The sequence below is a fragment of the Arvicola amphibius genome, chromosome 3, assembly GCF_903992535.2.
Source record: "Arvicola amphibius chromosome 3, mArvAmp1.2, whole genome shotgun sequence".
In the NCBI taxonomy this organism is placed as follows: domain Eukaryota; kingdom Metazoa; phylum Chordata; class Mammalia; order Rodentia; family Cricetidae; genus Arvicola; species Arvicola amphibius.
Genome location: NC_052049.1, coordinates 46931904 through 46936889, shown reverse-complemented (window position 1 = coordinate 46936889; position 4986 = coordinate 46931904).

The following is a 4986-nucleotide window of genomic DNA, read 5'->3' as shown; positions in this document are numbered from 1 at the left end:
AAACAGGAGAATCCTAATGGTTCATTTCTGCATCATGTGAGCTTCGAAGACAGTTTGGGGAGTAGATCACATCCAGCTATCACTAGGTAACCCAGAAAGTACCATCAGCCATCTTGAGAATAATCATTTCTTCCTGGAAACGCACAAAGAGAAGGTTTTCTTCACTGAACATGACTCTGCTTGTCCCTAGTGATGTCAGATGGCCTGTTATAAGCTGGCAAAGAGCCCCATGCTCTTCTTCCTAACACTGTCACTGTCAAGTTTGTGGGATAATTTGGCTAATTCCAGCTCTCAGACTAGAAGCTTTGTAAATACTGGGACTGAGTGTATGTGTGTGTGTGTGTGTGTGTGTGTGTGTGTGTGTGCATGCATGTGTGTACCTTTCAATATGACTGACTAAATGTTCCTGGTGTCTGCTATGTGCATTCTCTCTTGTGGATCCTGGTCTGAGTGAGAACTCACACAGCTTGGTTAGAGGGTGTTCTTGCTTCTTTCAAAAACATGCCATCTCTTTATTGGGGCTTCTGTCGCTACTCTTGTGGGATGTTGGTACACTGTGTGAAAATGTGTTGCTGTGATTGGTGTAATAAAAAGCTGACTGGCCAATAGCTGGGCAGGGAGTATAGGTGGGGCTTCCAGGCCGAAAGGAAGGAAGTAGGAGATGAATTGAGACACATGGGATGTGATCGAGATGCAAACAAGTTGGATACAGAAAATGGGAGAGAAGGAAAAGCCATGTGGTAGAATATAGACTAAAAATGTGGGTTCTGCTCTTTAAGTTATAAGAGCTAGTGGGACAAGCCTAAGCTAAGGCCAAGCTTTCATAATTAATAATAAGTCTCCATGTTGCTATTTGTGAGCTGGTGACCCAAAGGAAAAAAAAATCTATCTACACTACTCTCCCAGCAATAAGGAGTAAGTGCCTGTAGGAACTGGTTATACAACAGTTTAGGAGTGACCTTACAACACACTCCACAAATTAACCAGAAAGCATTTCAATTCTCAGAGGACCTGAATGCTTTAAAGAGGTGCCTAAGAGGTGCCTCAGACGTGCTCGAGAGTGGAAAGCTGAGACTTGAGCATGTTTCCATGGTTCAGGTAGGCGGGAACATTAGGGTGATTCTGCTCCTTGCTATACAAATATTTACTTTCATTGTTTGGTTACAGTTATTAACCTTCTTGAAGACTTTCTGTAGGCAGGAGAGAATTGTGATGATTGTATTTGGAGCCAGACTGACCTGGAAGTGAATCTCAGCTCTAAAACTTATTAGTTATGATGCTTTACATCCAAACTTGGGAAGGTTGTCCTGGTCTTATAGGATCATCCTGTGGGTCAAACACACTACAGACCATAGTGTCTGGTTCAGGAGAGTCATCTGTGGGTCAAACACACTACAGACCATAGTGCCTGGTACAAAGAGTCATCCTGTGGGTCAAACACACTACAGACCATAGTGTCTGGTTCAGGAGAGTCATCTGTGGGTCAAACACACTACAGACCATAGTGTCTGGTTCAGGAGAGTCATCTGTGGGTCAGACACACTACTGACCATTGTGTCTGGCAGATGGTGAGACTTGTTATTGCCCAGTTTCAGAAGGTGAACATTGGTGGCTACATAAGGTAGAAAATTCCCTAAAAACTGTCAACAAACTGTGAGATGGTGCTTAGCAAAACTGGGCACAGCTCTTCCGCTCCACGGAGAGACATTTTAAAGGAATGCTGGAGGAAGTAGAAGATACAGGCGTCAGCTTATTTCTGTACCGTCCAGAGACATGACTTTGTTAGTGGCTGACATGAACACCGAGGAGGGAAGCAGTGGAAGATGCTCTCTTAGACGGAGGGACCTCGACTGTTTCGCGCGCGCGGGGGGGGGGGGGGGGCGCTCTGAACTGGAGGGGCAAATGTTGATCTTAAAAGGTCACTAGCAAGAAACGCATGGTTTTCTTGCCTCTGTTACAACCTTTGCTTGTTCAGGGAATTCTGGGTCAGCTGCAGGCTCTGTGGAGACAGAAGACAGATGAAAACACACGGCCCCTGTTACGGAACAACGCTTCTGTTAAGGATTCTTTGTTGGCAAAACTGGAAGGGTAGAGCCCATATGTCTGAGGCCCTCTCTGCTCCTGAGATGCCACAAGAAACACTGTAAGTGGGCTCATTCTGGTCTCGTATTAGACTTACCAGGGAGCAAAAGGCAGTTGGAGGTCTGATTCTCCCATCAGGCCAATTGAATACACACTTTTAGGAAAGGGGCCTAGATAGCTATAGTAACAAATAAAACGGAAACCTGGGTAGGTGATTTGAATGTCATTGGGTTAAAAAAAAATCTCCACTGGCCTGGGTTTCTTAGCACACCACAGAATCCTAGGAGCTTCCTGCAGGACAGGGGCTAGTGGAAGAGGGAGTGAGACACGAAAGCCCCGAGTCTCTTCTGCTTTGATGGATTTGGTTGAGGTCATTGATCTTGGCAACAGGCCTTTTCCCAACATCACCTGGAATAGGGATCTCATTGTTTTCCAAACTATTAAAATCCCCAGAGGAGGTGAAGTGAAGGGTTCTCGGAATGGGATGTCAAGATGTGTCATGCTAACTCGAAGTTTTTAGGAAATGCTTCCCTGGGGCCCTATGGTTTGGCAGCTTTTATACTCAGCACTTAGCTGCCCAGCCCACTGGGGAGCCTGCTTGTGGACTCAGGAGCCTGCAGACGCATCAGCATGTCCAATCGTGCGGGGGGGGGGGGACGGACAACTGAGGGGCTGGGGCTCACTTCACAGCTGCAGTGGGGGAGTGTGTGAGAACCAGGACTCCAGGGACCGGTTGGGTGGGAGGAAGTTGAGGCCAGAGGAACCATCTAGAGAGGGACATGGGCTTAGGCAAGTCCACCTGCCCTGTTTAGTGTATTCCTATAGTCTTCATTTTCTTCTCCTTTCTTTATTCTTTCATTCCCATTCTGTTTTATTCTCTTTTTCTTTTCCTTCTCTCTCAAGCTCCCCTCCCCCCAGTTACTCGTGTTTTTCTTTTCTTTTCTTTTCTTTCTTTCTTTCTTTCTTTCTTTCTTTCTTTTAAATTTTCATTTTGTGGTCTTGAGTCTTATGTCTTTAAAGCCTTTGTCTCAAACTCATCACATGTGGAATTAGATAATGTTGGACAATCAGGCTGTTGTGTAGAAACAATTTGGAGGACGCTTCTTGTGGCATCTCAGAAGAACATTGCTCATCGGCTCATGGCTATGCTTTGGCTAACTAGATTAAAATAAAACCAAAACCCTCTCTCTGATCATGCTCTTTGGAACTGTGGGGCTTGAAAAGAAGGGTATATCCTCCTACTTATATGCATTTGTGTTTGGGATAATATTGTTTCTAACATTTTAGAATAGGAAACGGTATTAAAGTGATGTATTTATCCCTCAGACATTACCAAACCAATTCCCATAAAAACATCAGAGTCTAAAACATAGACTGAGACATATTTTCTGCTGTTCCTTTGTGTTCTTCTCCTTATCCATCCTGGAGTGAGAAAAGGATCACGCACTTCTCTGTGGAGACACAAATCTGCCTCCCCCACCCCCAGGATCTTGAGCCAAGGCTGGACTTGAACGTGAGTATTTTAGGATGGCTTTGAGTTCCTGCCTCTAACGTTTGGTGTGAGACTGACTCATGATCCTGTACAGCCAATGATATCTCAGAGGGACCAGCGAGTCTTGTTTTCCCATTAAAACCCGGAAGGGTGTGGGCTGTCGTCCACAAAGCAAAGTGTCACTGAGAGTGAACTGACAAAACCCAAGAGAAAGCAGAAAACATTTGAATACCAGACAACCGGGCAGGGCCGTGGACAAATAAGAGAATAAATGCTGTGGGTTAAACTATGTCTCCCTCCCCCAAAAAGATGTGCTGCTGCCCTAAGTTAGGAACTGGGGAATGTGACCCTATTGGAAACAGGGCTTTGAAGAAGTGTTTGAGACAGACCCAAGTGAGGTTGTATAAAACGAGAGTCAGCTGTCATCTCGAGGTGGCTTGCATGGTAATAGTAAGAGAAGACGCACAGAGACAAGAGGGATGTGTAAAGACATACAGATAGAGATGCACACACACACACACACACACACACACACACACACACTCACACAAGTCATGTGACAGCTGACAAGCCAAGGAACTCCAGGGATTGTTGGGAAATGGGAGACTAGGAATGGATGAGGAGAAACCTTCAGAGAGAGAGAGCAGGGATTGATGATTCCTTAATCTCAGAATTTTTAATCTTCAGAACTGTAAACAATAAATCCTAGGTGGCTGAAGCCATCAGGTGTGTCATATGCTTTGACACTAGAAAATTAGTGCAATGAATCCATGTAGTTGATTCTATTTTAACTCTTTGGGGACCCGCCACCCAACTCGAAAAAAAAATACATGGAGACTTAGTCTTACTTATAAATGCCCGGTTTTAGCTTGTCTTATTTCTGTTTTTTTTTTTTTTTTTTTTTTTAAAGTTATCCCATCTACCTTTTGCCTCTGGGCTTTTACCTTTCTATATTCTATATTTGTTTCTTTCCTTCTTACTCCATGGCTGGCTGTGTAGCTGGGTGGCTGGCCCTTGGCATCCTTCTCTCCTTCTCTTTTTCTTCTCCTTCCTTTCTGCTCTTCCCTCTCCTCCTGAGCCTAGATTTCTCCTCCTATTTATTCTCTCTGCTTGCCAGCCCCTCCTATCCTTTCTCCTGCCATGCTACTGGCTATTCAGTTCTTTATTAGACCAATCAGGTGTTTCAGGCAGACATAGTAACAGCTTCACAGAGTTAAACAAATGCAACATAAAAGAAGGTAACACATCTTTCAATCATTAAACAAATGTTCCACAGCATAAACAAATGTAACACATCTTAAACTAACATCCCACCACAGCTGTGAGCTGCCATGTGAGTGCTGGGAACTGAGCCCGGGTTCCCTCTTCCAGAGGGAAGAACAGCCAATGCTCTTAACCACTGAGTCTTTTCT